This window comes from Tetrao urogallus (assembly GCF_951394365.1).
Source record: "Tetrao urogallus genome assembly, chromosome: 13".
Lineage (NCBI taxonomy): Eukaryota > Metazoa > Chordata > Aves > Galliformes > Phasianidae > Tetrao > Tetrao urogallus.
Window position 1 is genome coordinate 3,408,540 of NC_136826.1, and position 20,955 is coordinate 3,429,494.

Genomic DNA, 20,955 nt, shown 5'->3' on the forward strand with positions numbered 1-20,955 from the left:
AGCCTTCCTTCCTATTCCTGCAAAGACAGACAATGAAGGAATAGACTCATTTAGGCAAAGTACAGTGCAAGAACTGCTGATTCTTTCATACATACTCTGAGAAGGATATGGAAACTCATTCCACCCACGAAACAAAAATTACCATTCTTTTGCTGCAGATTTTTTTCTTTGTTGTTTAGCAGATGAAAACCTTCTCATTTCTACCTCTTAAAGAAGCCAGACTCCATTTTCTTGATCTATAGAGAAGCATACCATCTTATAACGGCTTTTTCAGTCCCTCCTATAGAACAGCTAGGAATTGTCAACTTCCTGTTATTTTACAGTATCTCCACTTCAAATTCTTTACTGTGTAAAGAAGTAAAGGGATTTTAGACCACATAGATTTTTAGAGAAGAAAAGCTTTGAGAAGTCATATTGATTGTATGTTTGTACTATGCCTCGCTGAGATGGCAGATGATTTTAAACATGACCGAAGAACAAATGTTAAATAATAAATGGCCATTGCACTCTGAAAAGCAGCTACATTAAAAGTGTTCTATGTTCAGCTGTCCTGCTCACCTCTCCATGTATTCAAGTGATCTTCAAGTGCACGCAGAAGTATCTCCATGGGGGATGCTAACAGGGAGTCTAATGCTCCCTATCTGAGGAAGGAAAGTGTTGCCTTCTTAACAGTCTGTTCTCCCTCCCTTAGCTAAGTTACTAGAAGGATGCTGAATTTGATATACAGCAATGAGGGTGGAAGAAAATGTGGAGAAATGTTTACAAAAAATGGCCTTAGCGATATGTGGGAAATACTGGTATTTAATCACTTGCTTGTTTTGCACTATCTGCAGGCATTCACTGAAGCTGGAACTAGTCAAAGCTGCCTTATGCAGCATTAATTTTGCTTCTGAGTTTTGTGCCATGCAAATGTTTTTATTTCTGCAGTGGGCAGAAAAGGGAGGTGGGGTGGCAGGTGACTACCACCTGGCATTTCACTGCACAGTTGTCGCAGGAATGGCAAAACCTACTCAAAAGGTGCAGAGGGATTAACGTTCCCCTCCCAGCCACAGACAGAACTTCCAAGAGTGGAAAGCAATTCAGAGCCTGAGAGTGAATGAAGGCACCGCTGTGACCGAGAGGGGATCTTATTAATGTTTATAAATATCGTGTGGGAGACGAAGGGAAATGGCCAACCTTTCTTCAGTGATCTGTGGGGACAGGACAAAGGGAAATAGCCATAAATTGGAGCATAGGAAGTTCCACACCAATATGCAAAAAACTTCTTTGTGGTGAGGGTGATGGAGCACTGGAACAGACTGCCCAGGTAGGTTGTGGAGTCTCCTTTGGAGATCAAGATCTGCCTGGACACCTACCTGTGCAGCCTGATGCAGGGAGTCTGCTTTGCGGGGGGGTTGGACTCAATGATCTCTAGAGGTCCCTTCCAACCCGTACTATTCTGTGATTCTGTGATTCTGTGATTCTGTGACTTTTGAGCTGGTCTCATTCTCTCCACCCAAGAGCAGGGGACGTGGGCTGTGTCAAAAAGCTGGGATGCTGACAGCTGCAGAGCCCTGCTGGCTGGGTGCATTGCAGCGTGCCCTGATGCAAGGCCTGGATACAGCCTTTGCTGACTGAAAAGGGGGTCAGAAAATCCTAACCCAATATGCTTGCTCTCTCATTAGATATTCACTGCGAGCACCTAATGGTGGAGCTCACCTCACAAGCTTCATAGCCATCTTAGTTTCCCTCCTGAAAAAATGAGGCTTTTTGTTATCCAACTGAATTGCTCCTGTGTCATATTCAAAGACGCACTTCAGTGTATTTCAGCATTGCACCATATGTCTCATACAACTTCTATTCACCTCATGAACTGTATTGACTGAAATCCACTAAACAGAATGAAGTGAAATCTCAGCCATTAGTTGCAATGAGCTGGAGTTTATTTTTAGGAGCTTGGAGTACTTAGAGTAGGAGAGCTCTGTTGTTCTAGCAACTGCACACGTACCTACTCTCAATGGTAAATCACTGCATTTGAGCCTCTTCAATTATCAATAATTCATTTTATTTCCTGCTATTATAATATGCATAAAATAGTACTTATTTACTTGCAGAAATGTAACTATATTATCTTTCATTCACTCTTTGTTCTTGGTAGGCAGAGTTGAGTGAGTATCTTTAACTACAGGCATTTTTGCAGCTCAGGGAAAATGTCAGATAAATAACAGCATAGCTCATACTATGCTAAGCCTGTGGAAAGACTGCTGTTGGCATCAGCAGGAATTCTACAAGAGTTTAAGTGTTTCGTCCTTGTTGGCTCCCTTTTTACCTTGTGCCATTATCTGGAATCTCTATTAAATACAGTTCACCTCTGATGAGATGATGAATCCCCAAATAAGGGCGAGAAAAATCCATTAACAGTTGATGACAGAAGCCCATTATAGTTTCATGGGATTATGGTGACAGAGAAATCAGCAGATACTCACCAGAAAAAGAATGTTTTAAGATTTTCTTCCACTTCAAACCAGAATACCATGTTTCTGAAAGACAGAAGAAACGGGGAGATTTTGTGGGCTCTGCCCCATTCAGGAACTATATCTGGGGCATGTTAAGCGAATCTGTTCCTTGCAAAGATAACTGGGTTAATTTCTTTATCCCTCTTATGTGCTTTCTGTAAAATTCCACATGGAAATCTTCACAGGGTCTTTGGAACCTTTTCTCACGTGAGGTATAAAAAAGGATCACACTTACGTGGTATGAGCTGGAATGTCGGCTTGAAAAGTACGTAATATTTACATGAATGCCTGCTTCAATGGGTAGACATTTTCCCATAGATAAGCGCTGTCTCTTTCCTAGCAGGCTGTGCTTAGCAAAAGCAGAAATATGGTGCTTTCTTTCTGATTACCTCCAGCTTCTTTTAGTTTAGGTTTTTGTTGAGGGTTTTTTTGTGTGTTTTTTTTTTTTTTTTCTAGCCATCTGCAGCCCCTCTGAGATCTTTGCTTTCCAAAGCATGGTAAATTCACACTTGATTAAAAAAAAATCATGTAGGCTGAGAACCAAAACTGCAGCAGAGGTTTTTGTTGTGCTTTCTCTCACATGAAGCCACATTAAATAATTCTTAGGCTGTCCTATCCTCTGCTCCACTGGGCTTCTTGCTCTTCTTCCTCCTCTACGTCCCAGCACATGTCATGTTTGTAAGGCCTTGACTGTAGGACTTGAAAATTAGGATTAAGAATTTGTATTTCTCATAGTCTGGATCAGAAATCTAGTTTGTAGCTCATTCTCTGAAAGCTGAAATAGTCCTGTTGAGGAGTTAGCCCCACAGGTAGCTGCATCAGCCCACCAAAGGACAGTGGTGAGTGGCAGTGAACAAGAAATGTTGGATGCTTCCAACATTGGCCTTTGCTACCAGTGAAATCCCTGTGTGCTGATATCACAGGTAAAAGCGTAGGTCCAAAGGCAGCTAACAGCTGACTAGGTTAGGTGTGACCTTGCAATCTGTGACTCATCCTGCAGGACCACGGAAGGATATGTGCCACTACAGTAAATGTAAGTCCGTTCACCCCATTTCACTGGGATGGATGTCACCCTGCAGTGCTTAGTCCTAGATAAGGGCAAATGTGCCCCACCATTCTTGCATGCTGTGTCTCCAAAGCTATGCTGTCCTGCTCACCTGCCATATCCAAAGCTCTCTATAAACCAGTGTAAAAGCTGATTAGGATCCAGCTGTTCCTTTTCAAACTCAAATTATTTTTGTCTTTTAAATTAAGTTCTTCATTTCCTATTTAAAATCCTCCGCACGCTTCTCCAGTTCTCCATCCAGTACCGACTTATCTGCTACACACATTCTCTAGTGATTGAAAATGCTGTGCTTTTCACTCCCAGTGCAGCCAAGTCAAGCTGATAAACATGCTTTCCCTTCTCCTGTGTGTCAGTTTGCAGTGTGCTGAACTTACATTTTCATTAACTTGACTTTAACAAAACTTTCCACAATCCCCCAGGGACATCATCTCCCCAGTGGAAATGCTCAGACCTCCGCTGATGTCAGACAGCTTATGACAATTTTTACCAGCTGAGGACCTGCCTGCAAATACCAGGTTGTGTCTGAAGCCTGAATTCCTCATGCAGCTAGATATATTCTGAGCTCTGGGGTGAGCTTTCTGCACGGGAAGGGTGGCATTGCTTCACCAAATGTGGGAGAGTGTTTCTCAGCAGAAGTTTCTCAGCCTTTTCTGTTGCAGAAATGCTGCAGAAGCTCTTTGAGTGTGCTTTCGGCTGGGGAGGGGGAAGAGAAAGACACCCTCACTGTTTTGAAATGTAATTTTCTTGCTGAATTATTTATTGGCCCTTCTGCTGCTGTTGCCTCAGGTATTCTTTCAGGTGAAATGCCCTTAAAGCTGATCACATCAATGCCACTCTTTGCCTCTTCCTTTCACTTCTCCATGGTACTAGGTTTCCTTTTTTCTCGCATCTGTTAAGAGAGCTGTGGCATATCAATTGCAGAGCCTACAGCTTCGCTAAGATACCATGCTAGACAGCTTTGAGTTTTGGGAGTGTGTCAGGGGTCTTTTCCTTTATTTATGTCTTTTCACAGAACAGAATCCTCAAAAAGATGCCGCAATCTTTTTTTCCTTTTAGTTACATTATATGCTTCTGATTATCAGATACATTTATAATCTCATTACGTCCCCATCCAGCCTGATCTCTTTTGCTTTGGTGAATGTCGTGTTGTTTGACCCATGACTTACCAGCTTGCTTGCATATTATAATTAAAAGTCAAACTCAGAAACCGCCACTATACTTTATACTAAATATTTAACTTGTGTCCTTGGCAGGAAGACAAAACCCTAACCATAGATTTAAAAATGGCCTTCAAAATCAGAAATCATTATCCACAAGAAAGGTTTATTCTCGGTTCAGCCGTCTGTAATTACTGTACAATATCAAGCATCTGTCTATCCTATTTATATTGCCAAGCTGAAATTATAACCATGGTTTTATTCTCTTTATTTTTACACTCAGCTCTGGTATAATCCACATTCTTTGCAAAAAATAATCGCCCTCACCATTTAATGCTGTCAGCTTTTCAGTTTCACTGAGGCTTCAGAATCTCTCTCCACATTAAATTCATTAAGAATTCTCAAATAAAAGTATTTTGAATATCTAATTATCTGTTGTTCGTACTTTGTAAATGCAACAGCGAGAGGAGCACTGCTTGATTACCATTTGTAGCACTAGCAGCAGATGTCCTGTGCTGAAGAAGAAGGGGATAAAGCTCCTGGCAGCGAGCGTCTCCCACCTCCACTCCCACTGAAGATTGAGGGGAACAGTGCTCAGCTCAGCTGTAGCCAGGAACTGTTCCTTGCGTGCTGGCTCAGACTCTAGGCCTACACATATATTCCTCATAGGAATCCGTTCCTGTTCCGTTGCTGTTGGGAGATAGCATATAAATAAAGTTCATGCATAGTTATGTGTTTTCAGGAACTTAGTCAGTAAAATGGTCTAAGCGTGTCTGCAAAAATGAGAAGAAATTATAGTCTCTGCTCATGAACTAATTCTGTCACTTTTTCCAAAATCTCCAGTCCCCCTCTTAGCATTATTGTGATTGTTTGACCTTCGATCTGTGTCTTACATCCATTTCCCTGTGCCCCCTCCATTCCGTGAGCCTGACTAACAGCAAACCGGAATTTAGCTCTTTGACATCTGCTTCATTTTTCTGATGCTGTGAGCAGACCCAAAACCTGCCTGGACTCTCCTGACCTGCCTTTCCCAGAAATTCCTTTCCTGAGTACTGAGAATCTCAGTGAGCAGGCTACTCGTAAATTTTCCCATTTGTAAGCAGCCTGGCTGAGAGTAGATGAGATCACGGTGAGCTGATTCAAAATTAGGGTTGTTATTTTCACTCTGGGTGCGGAGAGATGTGTAACGTTCACTGCTGACATCAAAAGGGCATGCTAGCAACTGTAGTGACTCTTGTAGGAATAGGGAGTTAATTTTTCTTTCTGGGCTAATCAGCTATTTTCATGAGGATATTAAAATCCAAAACATAGTCATAGTTCATACATCCAACGACATCAGAGGAATGGGTGATATAAGCCTATTGACTATTGATATCAGGATTCTCCATTCATCCAAGCCACTGTAATTTAGCCCCTTTTTGAACACAGAGTCTCAGTGCATTATCTGCTTGTGCCAACTGGCTCTTTGTGGCAGGATTTCAGACAACATGAAATGTATGATATGCACAAAGAAACCAAATTGCACAGAGATCTGAACAATTCTACTTTTAGGACAAGGCTTGAAGGGCCGGTGTTTCTTTGGCTGGGTGTTTTTGTTCTTGCTGTTGTTTGTTTTTTTCCACTTGGAGTTGAAAGTAAGGAACCATCATCCATAAATCGAAAGACAAACAAGTAATTGGAAAATCCAGTTTTAGAACCAGAACTAATTTTTGTTCTAACGCCCCAACTTGGGGAAAAGAAATAACTAACGCAAATACATTTCATTGTTTCTGCTCCTCTGTTGACATTCACTGGAACCTTTTCAGCACAGAGTAACTAATCTTAGACAGGAAAAAGTGAAACTGGGTATGCAAAATTCCAGCTAAAAATCTTGAGAAGTTGTTAACAGTGGGGTTGTTTATATCCCCTGAGTTGCGTCAGTCTCAGAACAGGAGACTACTAATAGAAGCTGAGTTTTGCTGTGACTTTATTAAGTGACAGTACTTTTAACCATGTTGGCATGGCAGCTTGAATTAAGGTTAAGGAAACATTTGAAATACGAATACTAAAATAAGGAATGACAAAGAACTAAAGGGCAAAAACTTGGTGGATATATATGGACCTACAAGATTTGGGAGGGGAAGAGGAGGTTATTTAGCAGCTCATTTTCTTTGGTTAATTTTAGGTTTTCACTCTCTCCAAGCATTAGGAGGGAGCAGATGGTATTGATATTTTGCCCACTTCTATCATTGCTAACCGTTCGGTTTGGAATGTGTTTATGATCTCTCATTGTCATGGAAATGCACAGGCAGGAAGCTTTAAATCAACTCAGCTATGTATGTGCTTTTTCAAAGTTCTCTTTTCCTTATTTAGTTATTAAACGAACCTATTTTCTTCACAAACATATGTATTGTTAATAATTGAGGTTTAACAAAACGTGGGGAAGGGGCAGCAGTAAGGTGCAATTAACTGTAGGGTCCACCATTCAACTTGCCAACACGGGGTCTAAGAGGCTGCAATTCTGCACTTACAGACAGTAGCAGAGGCAGTGGATTGGCCTCCAAGACTGCTACTGGACCATGGAACATTTGCAGAGGTGTTTTGTGGTACTCCAGGATCAGTGTCTTCCTTCACCAAATTGATCAAAGAATATGAGATCAATAATAACCCTTCCTGTGATCCAAAGCCCTTATCACATCACAGAAGATTCCTGGAGATGTAAAACGAAGGGGACGAGGCCTGTGGGGGAGATAAAGAAGGCAGACAGTGAGGAGAACAGAGAAGAAGTTCAGAGCGTGGGTTTTTCAGGGAGGACTGACTTCCATTGCACATCAGCACCCAGCAACTCAGTGCTGCTCCTCTGCAGCACAAATCAGCTGTGTCTGAAGGCAGGGAGATGTGAGAGAGCACACAGGGAGGCAGGATGGCTTCACTCCTGTGCACATGTGCATAGAGAAGGACTGCAGTTCTGGCTTGACCCAGACCAGGGCTCAGTAGCTTGCAGAACTCAGGAGCTTTCACCAAGTGCATGAAGGTAGAGCATGCCTATGGCACTGAGAATTCTGCCTGAGCCAGAGACTGTACGAAGGCAAAAGTATCCCTCAAAGTTTTTGCTCTCTGTGCAGTATTCTTAGTGCTGCTCCTTTATCATAAAATTATAATGACTTCACAGTTGTTCTGAAGGCATAACAGTTTCATTTGGGCCAATTATTTGAACTTGCTGGGAAGCTAGTTTCAATTTTCAACTTTTCTGTTTTCAATTGTCTGTATTATTTCTGTATCCGAAATGATGTTTGTGAATCATCAGCCTAAAAAGATGCAGAGGGGAAAAAAAGTATCCATAATAAATAGATCAGACAGCAGTGAGGAACAGAAAGGTGGTAATCTTGAGAGAGATCCGAAGGAGCAGGCAAGCAGCAAATTAGATTTGCATTTGTAATTGATATGGCAGCATGAAAGACAAATGAAGTTTGGGGCAGGATTTGGAAAGACAAGATGTGAGAGAACAGGATTAAAGGTAACTTATTTAACTCTAGGCACCAAATAGCAGAAGGGTTTGGTAGGACTTGGGCCACACTGCAGCGCTTCTTAGCATCAGCAATCCCATGGGGGTTCTTGTAAGGTGAAAGCACCAACTGTCTTTTCTGTTTGTTCAGTTTTTCTGGTCATCCCACAGTCTTTATTTCACTATAGTATTTTTCAACTAAAATGTCCACTGTGATTCTGTCTGTGGGCCTCTTGCTGCGTTTCAGTCTCTCCCTGTAAAACAGACAGGTGGGGATCACCTTGCTGTTGGACCTCTACTTGTTCTGTGTGGGACAAAGAGGCCTATCCCAATGTCCTCTAAGGTTTTCAGTCCTTTTCATACACACTTGCATGTTGTATGGATCCATGTGTGAATCACAGCAGTAAAGGAAAAAGAGGTCCACGAGAGACAGTGGTTCCAAAATGATGGCATTGACATCACATGTTCACACCAACACTACAGTTTGGTTTTGGCAAATCTCAGTTTTAGTTGAAACCATTTTTTTAAAGTGAAGGGGGGTTTTAGACGGTCTGCTTACATTAACAGTCAAACCTTTGTGCTTCCAAGCCAGACAGTGACTGTCTCCTTGAAATTAGCAAGGAGAGAGGTAATTTGAAGGTACAGATTGAGTGATTTATGGGCTTCTCCTTTTTGTTTCAGTGCTACTACAATCTCACTTGAGATTAGTGCTGTAATTTTGATGAATGTTACAAAGGTATTTGACAAAGCATAGTATGGACTCTATAATTACATTTTGTCAAAGCACCTTCAAGAAAGTGTTATTTTGATGAAACCTTAAGCCAGCCCTATTGGCTGTGAAGTTGTAAAGGAGCTGCTTGGGACTCATCAAGGCAGCCGAACAGTGCAAGGTTGTTCCCTTTGTTCTTCTATTTATTGTTGTGCAGTAAAATCTCCAGAACAAATATCAGCCTAACTTAATGGATTGTGCTAATTTGAGGTCGTGTGTGAGGTGTTAGAACACGGTGAGAAGGATTCTGTGTACCTGTGACCTGCAATTTGTGCTCACTTGGGTCTGCCACTAAATGCTCTGCTAGTAATATTTTAGCTTGTTTACGTGTGTATACAGGTTTCTTAAATTTCAGAATCACAGAATCACAGAATCACAGAACTGTAGGGGTTGGAAGGGACCTCCTGAGATCATCGAGTCCAACCCCCCTGCCAAAGCAGGTTCCCTACACCAGGTCGCACAGGTAGGCATCCAGGCAGGTCTTGAACATCTCCAGAGAAGGAGACTCCACCACCTCCCTGGGCAGCCTGTTCCAGTGAATTTCTGTACACCTCATCCTCACCTGAATTTCTGTACACCTCATCTTGCTGGATTTTGTTTTGAAATATGCACTGTTCTTACTGTAGTCTGAATAACCAGTTCACACTCAAGAAAGTGGTTTCCCTTTCTGTGCGTCCACTTTGTCAATTGCAAAAGGATGTTTATTTTTTAAAAAGGACTGTACTTAGAAGTTCCTTTCAGAACCTTGTGATAGAATTTAAACAGGAGCTAATGGAATTGCTGGGAATCAGATGGGCATGAGTTTCTGTGCATTCTTCTGTTATTCCTCTTAAGATCCTCTTAAGTCTTAGCCAATTTGAGAAATTTCAGGCATATTACTGAGAAGGTAGGTTTAGGTAATTTATTGTTCTTCCAAAATCTCCAGTTCCTGTGAGTGAGCACAAGCATTGTAACACTGCGTAATCTCTGTGCTTTTTTACTGACCTTTCTTAAAAGCTGAATACCCAAGGAAGTAGCATATTTCCTCAAAATGATCAAATAACCTCCTCAACTATATAAAAACACTTTCGAAAAAGTACTTTTGAAAAAATGATTTTGATCTAATACTTCATTTCAGCATAGTTACTGCTTCCTGGTATTTAGTAGTCTAAGAAGCAGGGAATGAAAAGAGGTCGACCGCTGAACCTGGGTCAGCTCGTGGCAAAGGAAATTTCTGCTCCTTTTTTAGTTAGAGAACAGATTGCCAGATCTGTGGGGTTTAATTCTTTCATTATTGCAGTGTAAGTGTGATTACGTGCTTTATGTATCGGTGAGGCCATCTTACTTCTAGTTTTAAAAGTTCTTTTATATCAGCCCATCAATTGAGAAATCTCTCCATCTGCCCAATGTTCTCTCCCTTTGTCAAATTGTAACTACTTTCAGGTATAATTGAAAGACCTCTCCACCTTTCTGTTCCTCTGGAAGAAATTTAGAGTAGACATAAATCTGTCAAAACTCACATCAGATGAAATAATAATTTTGATCATTTACTTTTTGCTATCTGTGCTTGGAATATATAAAGCCAAGGATACACTGCTCTGGGAAAAGGCCATTGCCATTCTATTAGCAGTACTACTCCATTATAGTTGATCTCACACATACAGATGTACAATTAAACAAGTAAAATTTGCAACCCTCTAAAATGAGTTTCGGTTTGCCCTCATCGTAGCTGGTTTAAATGGCACAGGTTCCACAAAAAGGTATTTTAGAAAGATCCTGAAAGGGTCTATTTGATAAAGACCTTGTGTTGTCCCTGAGTTTTCCTGCCTTCCTCCCTACGCTACAGAGAGGAGGGTGGTTGTGTAGAGCTGCAACAGGGCTTGTGGGAAGGATCATAGCTGCCTTTTCCTCAAGGGGAGAAGTGGTGCCAGGCATCATCAGTCCCACATGCTCTGGGACTGTCCGGGATGTGATCAGGGCCACGGTGTGATCCCCATGTCCCTGATACAGGAGTGGGGGGGGAGGTTGGGGAACTGAGTGTTTCTTCCCCTTTTATTCAAAGGAAGGCCATTGTGGAGCACAGACCACTCCTCGTGTCCCACAGAATTCGTCAGGTTTGAGGGCAAACTGAAGAGGTGTGCAGGTTTTCAAACACCTGGAGTGACAGCCTGGAGAAGGAAAGAATTTTCAGCTTTCACTGCAGCACAGCTAATGCTTGTCATATGCATCACATGTAAATGGTGCATCAAGGACATCTCTTCCTTTCTGCAGATTAACCAGAACAGGCCCATCTGAGTTGCATACCTGCTGTGGGTGGAGGACAAACAGCTAGAGGCACAGGAATGCTTGAGATCCACTTAAATGCAGTGCTGGCTGCAAGCTGCATCCAGTGCAGCTGTGCCAATGTAAAAGCACCTGTAACACAGACAGGAGCTTTTACACAATTGCAGGTACCAGAACCTTGTAAAGACATTTTTTTTTTCTGTTGCAAGCAAAGCATTAGAAACCACCATTACTGGCTGTATGAAGCGTGGTAACTCTCAAACCATAAATCAGCTCTCTTCAAAAGTGTTGGTTTTGCTGAGCTATGGAATTTGCCCTAAGTGTGTGCAGTGAGGAGCTGGGATGCACATTTACTCAGCCTACTGCTTTCAGAAGCCAGGACTTGAAATCAATGAAATCCATATGATTTTTGACTGCAGAATTCCTCACTGAGGTGCTTCAGTGAGGTTTGAAGTATGTCTGTATCATTGAGATGTAATTTTTATTTGCCATGCATGTTTGCTAGGCATGTGATCTCCTTATTAGCCTAAACAAGCTTCTAATGTTCCTACTGAAGGAAGGAAGAAAGGCCACCAAGCTGACAGCTGCATCGCTGAGTGGGATAAGTAATCAAGTACACAGTGGTATGTGAACAGTTAAGGGTGACAAAGTCATTGAACTTCTGCCATTATAATGGAAATATTTTATTTGCAATTAGAGAGGAGGACTGACCTACTTATTTCACTATAATTACAAATAGGGCAGTAATGAAGCAAAACAAATTCCAACACTGTGCTGTGGCATTGCAGTAGAAAGCAAACACTAGTGCAATGGCATTATTGCACGTATTAGTCTTGTTGCATTATTGCCCTTAATAACTTTCTAGTAGTGTTCAAACTATTCTGTAGCAGAACAAGCAAAGAAATTAATGCAACATCTTACATTCATAATTGCCAGTGAGGTCTCCACAGTACATAAACTAGAATAGAAAATATTCCTACTTTAATGTTAATGCCAGTCATTTCCACAATGTAAGGAATAATGCAGTAGACCATTTTCAGTAAGATACATCTCTTTCCACCAGATCTTTATCTTTCTTTTCGCATATATCCAACAAAATAAACCCTGGGCTGTGAATCCTTAATTATAGGGATATATCAACATTATTTTGAAGATGGAGCGTTGTATTGATTGTCCCTTACAGTTACCTCAATGTTTAATAATATTAATAAAAAGAAACACAATAACTACCTCTGCCATGATATTAAAAACGCTTTGCATTCTGCTCGGTTAGTTCCAGAAGTTTTCATTCTTTTTTTTTCAGAATGACCCCTATTCATTACATGGGACCTAGGGCAGGAGAGAGGGCTTTGTTAGGCTTTTTATTTGAAACTATTCATTCTGATTTAAGAGCTTTGTAACAGAAGATTCATGGGGATTTTTGTGTGTTCAGAGATAGCTACAGGAATCTGAAAAAAAAGTGCCTTTCTGCCAAGCAAAATACTGTTATTTCGTATACTACTTCTATATCTTCAAATTAAGTCAAATATAGTGAAAGAGGAAAATTAATTCAAAATATCTGTGGGTTCTTTGATCAGAATCTGGAAATAGATCTATTCCAACACCCCAGAGCCCAAACTAAGACTACAAAACTGTTGCATGTATCAGTTAATCTGCAGAGATAGCAGTGGGCTGGATCAACACCTTCCCAATGCCCCTTAGCTTCACCTCACTGCCCTCTTCCAGTGCTCTGAGATTCAAAGAAATATGGTGAGAATAGGACAAAAAGCATGCTGAACCTGATTCAGCAGCCCTCACATCTTTGAGTGGTAAATAAAGATAATCCCTATGTTTGTACAAGTGCACAAAAGAGATGTAAGCATTGCAGCCAAAGCAGTTGTGAACTGCATGTCTTCCCAGAGACCCCTGGATCCTCACATGCCATCTGATTAATAAGGTCATAAATTACAACATCAAGAGAAAACTGGGCTGTAATGATCTAGCTTTGTTAAATATCTGAGTTTGTTCTTTTTTTGAACTGGAGTTCTAAGGAAAACATCTACTTTTGATATTAAAATTGCCATTGATAGAATTCATCACAACCTTGATTAAATTGTTGCAAGGTCTAATAACCCCTGCTGTTAAAAAACGTGCGTTCTATTCTTAGCCTGATCCATCTGACATCCACATCTAACCACTGAGATTTGTTAAAGCTTTGTTTGCAGAGTGAAGGTGTCATTATCAGAGTTACATTCTCCGCACTGGTCCTCATCTGCAGTTGTCCTCTTTCCCCTTCATCTTCTTATCCTTAAGCCAAACAGACCAAGTTCCTGGTGCCTGTGCATTCTCCAGCATTGTAAGCACTCCTGCATTTCACTGCACACTTAGCAAAAGCCTTTTGAATGGTAATTTTCCAGTGCAGGTCTCACCAGTCTCAAATAGAGTAATAATATTTCTTCCTATCAATACTACCATATTTGTATACTCAGAAATGCCATTCATCCTTTTGGACTCAGCATCACACCATGATGGTTATCTGCCAGGCTCGGTCAGTTTCTTAAGGTTAGTGCATCCATATTGGTCTGCTGTTTGTTGAATGTGTCTTGACTGTAAATGCAGGATGTCACTTTTGTTTGTGTAAGGCTTTTGTGTATCTTTGTATGTCCTAGGATGTGGCCCAGCACATTTACATAAGTAACCTCTTTGTGCTACCTTTCAGCAATTTATTTCCAATCCAATTTTAATAACCATTACAGCACGTTCATTTTTTGTTCAGTCTTAAAAATCCTAACCGCAAATACGTGGTCCTAATCCCTGAAGATATTTACTAAAGACACACATATCTGCCAAGGAGCCACGGGTTTCAGAATTGTACCTGGATTGTTAATTGATTTAAAGTGTACAACACGTACTTGATACTTTTTTAATCAAGAAGGAGGATTGGATGTGTTGTAGAGATGTTGTGGTCCAGAGAATGGTATTTCTGCTCAAACCGTTTCTCACCATTTTTCTTACTTGTTTTCTAATGCCAGAACAAGAAAGCATGAATTTGTCTTTGAATTAACTGCATGCTTTCTGATAGTGGAACATTATAAGAAATAGAAGAAAATGTATTTGCAGTTTCATCACTGGCCATAATTGTCTACTCAGGACTGTATCTCAAAGGTTTGGGCTGAAGGAATAACCTTACTATTATCTCTCTTATTGTCACTCTTGATTAGCTATCACAGAAAGGGAGAAAAGAAGCCATGAGAAAGATGCCCTGATATTCACAGAATGTTTCTTTATCTCCTTAAATATAGCATGTTAAATCTTTTCTAAGAAGCTTGCAGTGTCATCTTATCTCAGAAGTGGTATCTCTCAGCTGGTTCAGAAAGACCCTGAAACTGCCTGTGCTCTATAGCAAAGCCCTTCAGCTTTACCTCTAATTTTCAAACTCTGAAATTATGAAACTGTACTTGAAAACTTTTTGATGTGCGAATGAATTAGATAAATGCATAATGAACTGAGGATCTGCGCTTTGTGATGGTTGATTTTTCATTTCAAAACACCAGTCTGCAGTCATCACCCATAGCAATGTGCATCTCACTGGGCCATTGTGTAACAAAGACTGAATAGAATAATTTAATCGTTTGAGTTGGAAGGGACCCCTATAGGCCATCTAGTCCAACTCCCCTGCAGTGAGCAGGGATACCTATGGCTCCATCAGGTGTTGGAGCCCAGTCCAGCCTGACCTTGAGTGTCTCCAGGGATGAGGCATCACCACCCCTCTGGGCAAAATGCTCTCGTCTTTATTTTAGTTACTGTAGTTTAGTATTTAGTCTGTAATCCATAATTGTACTCTTGACACATCATCTATTCTTCTTGTTAATGTTCAGTTGCTTCTAAGCTGTTGTCCTGTAAAGGTTGATTGCTGGCAACTTCTTTTCACTTAGGCTTTCCAACTTGTGCCTGAAAGTCATTCCTATGGAAATAGGTGACCCCAAGGACTTAAGTCTTTGCTGGCTTCTTATTAGAACCGTGCAATCTTCTTAACGCTACTCTGGGTAATCTAGCAAGGAGCTCATTTGCTGTAGGCCAACAACAACAACAACAACAACCAAAAAAAAAAAAAAAAAGAGAAATGCTCCTAATCTTTTTCTCGTACATTTATCGTTTTAAAATGTTTTCTGACCACAAATGTTTCTGTCAACTTTTCATGAGGTCAGTTGCTGGGATCGAGTGCCAGCTGGGACAAGAGCACACCACTGAAATGGAATCAGAGTAGAATAGTGAAGGCAAGAGGTTTCCCATGGCACTCATCTTCTGCTAAGTGCTGTTATGTCTCTCCTGCTTGGCTGACTTTACAAACCCCATTTGGCACAAAACAGTTAAGTAACCTTTGCATATTTCTGAGGAGGGGGAAGGCAGGTTTTATATGGAGGAATGTGGTTTAGGGTTTATGAAGGGAACAGTGGCAGAGAATCTTAAATCATAGCAGAGCCTTGTGCTAAGCAGCACAGCGGTGAGTTCTGTGCTTCTGGGTAGTTTCTCCTTATCATGCTTATTAAAATGCATTTTACAGTTGCATGTCTCACACGGTGATTTACAGGTACAGATCTTGATTCTGCTTACAAACAAGCTTTCCTCCTCCCCAGAGCTGCCTGGCCTAGTAGATACCTGGAGCAGGTGTAACATCCCAGCAAGTCATTTAGCTCACGCCCTCAAGGCCGTTACCCTCAAGGCCGTTACCTGATGCTCTCTCACGCTGTCTGTTTTAGGGGGGTTGTACAATCTATCGTCATAGTATTGCCGTGATTCTTCTCTAAATTACATCCTTGCAAGGAGGGCCCTATAGCATTTTCTTTCTAGTCAGTCTTTCAGGCATTCTGCCTCAGGCCAAACCCTCTCTGAAGTCTGAACCAAATTGGATGTGAGCCTTGTTTCCTCCCTGTTTTTGCATTCTCCCATGGCTCCGTTCAAAGTTCACTTTCTCCCTGTCGTTCTCAAAAGAACTCAAACTAGAAGCCAGCCTTCATAAATATGGCATTTTAAGCCCTGTAAACATCAATCTCAGAGACTTTTATCCAGCTGAAATGAAAACCAAGCACTACTGTTATTGCACTGGCAAACCAGGAGCAGTATGTATGAACAATTTCAGATTTTTATTCAAAATTTCTATCCAAATTTCAGGTTCAAAATTCATTTTAAGGGTTTTGTTTTCCTATACAGTTTGTTCCTTTGGTATGTTCAAATGCTGCAATTGAACTCTCCGATCGATGCTTTCTTTTATTTCCCCTATGGAATGCATGCTCTTACCCTGTGATTTTTCCTAAATAGAAATCCCACAGAAGTTTGGTACAAATATTATAATGAAAATATTTGCTCACTAGAACATTTGGTAGAAATACTCTATATGTTTTTACTTAAACGTTCCACAGGTGCAATTGTTATAAACAACATTTTCCTGGTACATATCATATTTTTACCATTAGAGAAAGAGAATTACTTGTTCAATTGTCCCTTCCTTCCTAAGCCTTTGTTTCTCAAACGTTAGGCAAGTTAAGCAAAGTAGGTGCTGCTGTTACTCTTTGATTTTAGAGGTGCATTTCTTGTGTCTCGGGTGTTTGTAGGCTCATAATTTACTGCTGTTGACCATGCATGCCTATACTGATAACAGTCCACTTCAAAGTGCTGTTTTTTGCAGTGTAAAGTTGGAGAGCTAAGGCACAAGAGAGGCAAAAAATGACTTCAAGTTGCTGGCCAATGCAGACACACTGCAGCAGGCTCCAAGGAAATTGCTAGACCTGCATTATACAACACAGCAGCACGTGCACGTAGGAAGAGTGAAATACTGCACGTTTCAGAGCCAGCTGGCTTAGTGTTAGCTCCAAGATCTCTGCAGGGCATTGCATCACCAAACGCAGACATGTTGAATATGATTTCTCTGAGGTTACACAGAAACAAATCCATATCTTGTGATGGCAGTGATCACGAGACCATCCTGCCTTCTGTTTTCCATCTCTCCTGGGTTTGCTGATCTCAGTGCAGACTGGGAGGACTGAGAATGTCAGACTAATTGTTGAGAAAGCTTCGCAAGCTCCTAGCTGTGAGGGAAACAGATATAGCCAGTGCTACCCTAAAGATCAGAAACAGATAGAATAAAAAATAAGTTACCAGCACTGCTGTAACCACTAAAATATAGTGTTTCAAAAGATACGTGATTATTATTGTGTCTATTTCCAGTTCTTAAGCTATTCTTAGATGCAGAAGGAATCTGTAAATTCATGACTTAATTTCAAAGATCCACATTCTTCAGCTGCAGTTAAATGCTTTGAAATATTTCACTTAAATGAAAACTTGTATATAAATATTCAATGAGTTCTGCTGACCAGAATAGATACACTCATTTATCCTTCTGGTAGGCATTTTGGAGAGTCAGGAACGGTTATGTTTACTTGGGATTTGCTCCAGAAGGTGCAAATCCCTATCAGTATCAGGCTTTCCTGCTGCTCTGGGTGCTGGTCTGAGCCCACCTACCTTGATGTAAAATTACATAGGAAGCCTCTAATGTATACTCACTGATTTTTTATTCCATTCACTATGTTGAAGAGATTGCTGTCTCCTTTAGATTTCCTCTCATGGGGCTGAACTTGGTTTCATATCTCCTTTTCTGTTCTCTCTTTGCTCATAGGCTGTTTCCTCTTCTTGGTTTAGCATCTTTCTCTGACAGAGCTGGGTTCACCCTGGGCAGCCTGAGCTGGGCACACAGCCATCCCCACGCATTGCAGGGGTAGGAACTGGACGACCTTTAAGGTTCCTTTCCTTCCAACCCAAGCCATGCTACAATTCTGTGGTTCTATGAAAAAGAGACCAGTTTTGTCTCTATCCAAACATGAAAAAGAGCAATGGTTGTGAACCTTCACAGAATAGAGCATGAAATGGAATGAAAAGGTTACAGTCATTTTTGTATTCAGTTTCTCCTATAGGCAGTTATGGTTTAGCTGTTTTTTCCTGGATATTTCCATAAATACTGTTATCCAGGATAAAAGTTGTTTTAATTGGGATTAGTTTAATTGCTAATATGATTTTTGACTACTGTATTCTATCTAACATCATACAGCACTACACTTTCAAGCACATTGACACCTACACTGACAAAATTATCCCAGAGACGATCAGGTTTAGCAAATAGTTTTCACGAGTATGAACTATAACAGAGCAAATATCTTGTATGTTATTGGGAAGGCCTTACGTATTTGTGATCAATTCAGATCTTCCAAGAACCTGCTAAATTCAGTATTTGCACAGTGAGCCGAGGCTGCTTAGATTTAATGAGTAATGAATATCAATTAAGTGATTACTAATGAAAACCTAACCTAGCCTAAGCACAATTAATTTCTATTGAAATGCGACCCCTAAAAATGTAAGTAAATTGACTTGGTTCTGTGTTAACAGAAAGATTTTTTTTTTAATTAAATATTTTAACAAGCCATGTCAATTTTATAAAACGGTGTCATTTTGAAAAGTTAATATATCGTAAGTAATGAGAAAGTGAGTAATGAGAAATTTCTGCAAAGCAATTTGAAAGCACAGAGAAGTGTTTGTACCCAAAGGCCTCATCTTAAAAGATGTAGAACACACTGATTCTAATATCCTGGGTATACTCTGAAGGAGAAAAGACTTGATCCTCCAGATTTCTAAGGAATAATGTCATCTGATTTTGACATGGTTAAATGAGGAAAGCACTTTCACAGAGTCACAGAATTGTAGAGATTGAAAGGGACCTCTGGAGATCCTCAGTCCAGCCCTGCTGCTAAAGCAGGTTCCCTGGGTAGGTTGGGCAGGAAAGCGTACAGATGGGTCTTGAATATCTCTAGAAAAAGAGACTCCACAACCTCTCTGGGCAGCCTGTTCCCGTGCTCTGTCACTCTCATAGTACAGAAGTTTTTCCTCATGTTCATGTGGAACTTCTTAGTTTCCAGTTTGTGCCCATTGTTCTGGATTCAGCTTAAAAGAACCTGGTCTCATCCACCTGACTCCCACCCACTAGACATGTATATGCATTGATAAGATCCCTTCTAGCCTTCTCTTCTCCAGGCTGAACAGCCACGGGTCTCTCAGCTTTTCCTCATACAGGAGATGCTCCAGGCACCCCATCATCTTTGAGGCCCTCTGCTGGACTTTTTCTAGAGATCCTTGCTGGACTTCTAGGAGATCCCTGTCTTTTTTGAACCAAGGAGTCCAGAACTGGACACAGCATTCCAGATCACCAGGGTAGAGTAGAGGGCGAGGATCACCTCCCTTGCCCTGCTGGCCGGGCTCTGTCTCCTGGCTGCAAGGGCACACTGCTGGCTCATGTTAGTTCTAACAATATTAGTTCTACAAATCCCTCACAACACATCTTGAGGATTAGAGCTGCTGTTCACCTTGCTTACTGTCTGGATGATCCTTGAGAGCATTGTGTATGTGAAATATATGACACGGAATAGATATGTTCATTTATTTCAGCTAGCTGTACTAAAATATTTGTTAGTTAGTACAGCCGTTACACTAGAATATTTGAATTTCTCTATTTCTTAGATCAGAACTGAATTTTGAAATTCATCTTGGTATTTGCAATACCAAGCTCAGGGAATAATTTTGTCCCAGAAAGCTGCATTTCCTATCAAGCCATTTTAAGACAAACAAAGGAAATGAGGCATTAGGGAGTTACTGATGACTTCTAATCTTCTTTATCTGGTAATTCACCAGTTCCAACTTTTCAGCCAACTGTGTAAGACATGATTCAAATCCTTTGAAAGTGGCTTGGCCCAACAGTCTGGATGAGTGTCCTGATTTCCTACGTCAGAAGTCTCTCATAAGCATTTGGCCAATGGCTGCCTACCAGCTACGTGTAAATTTGCCAAACTCATTTTCTTCCAACTTAAGAGTATGCAGGACGCAAATTAAATTTGAAAATTTTGATTGGCAGCATTCATTAGCCTTTCAGCAATGAACCTCCATTCCGTGGTACCTGTTTCAGTGTGTTCACTCATTTTCTGCTTGAATGTAACCGACCACTTCCCTTTGAAGGGAGCTCTGAAAATCAATGCAATAAATAAATACCAGTATTAAGCTCTATACTTGTTTGTTACGAAATCCATTGTCTTAAATGAAAATTTCAATACTTTCACATACTACAAAGTAGAATCATTGTAAATTTTAACCCAACATTCACGTACTGTAGGGTACACCCATAACATTTGTAGAAGTTATTGGATTTTTTTACTTGTAGGTTTCTTTAATATTGATTTAAAGCTGTTACCCAGAAGGCTTGCTGATATCAAGGCTTTTTTTTTTTCTTCCACAGTCAGGGCTCTGTCTTCTGTCAGAGTGCAGCCTTTTAATGCATAATTTTGTGCATCCTTTTAATAATACAGCAAAAGGATATGCAAATCTATCAATTTCATTTAGAGTTGAAATCTGCTTCAATAATTCTCGTGAGATAAAGAAGAGATAAACTGTGTGTGTTCATTTGCATCAAAAGCCCATTGGCAGCCGCTTTTAAGAATAGCTCTGCTGCTTTCTTTGTTCCGTAGCACAAGTTTGAATTTTTCTTTTCTGATAGAAAAAGAAGATGCAAGTGCAAATGGGCTGTTACATACTGGATACTTCCCTAGGAGACAGTCTGCAGTGCAGTTTAGCTAGAGGTCTACCTTCTTCGGAAGCCTAGAGAAAATATTTTCCTTGCTGGTCATTATTTAGGCATTCTTCTCCCACAT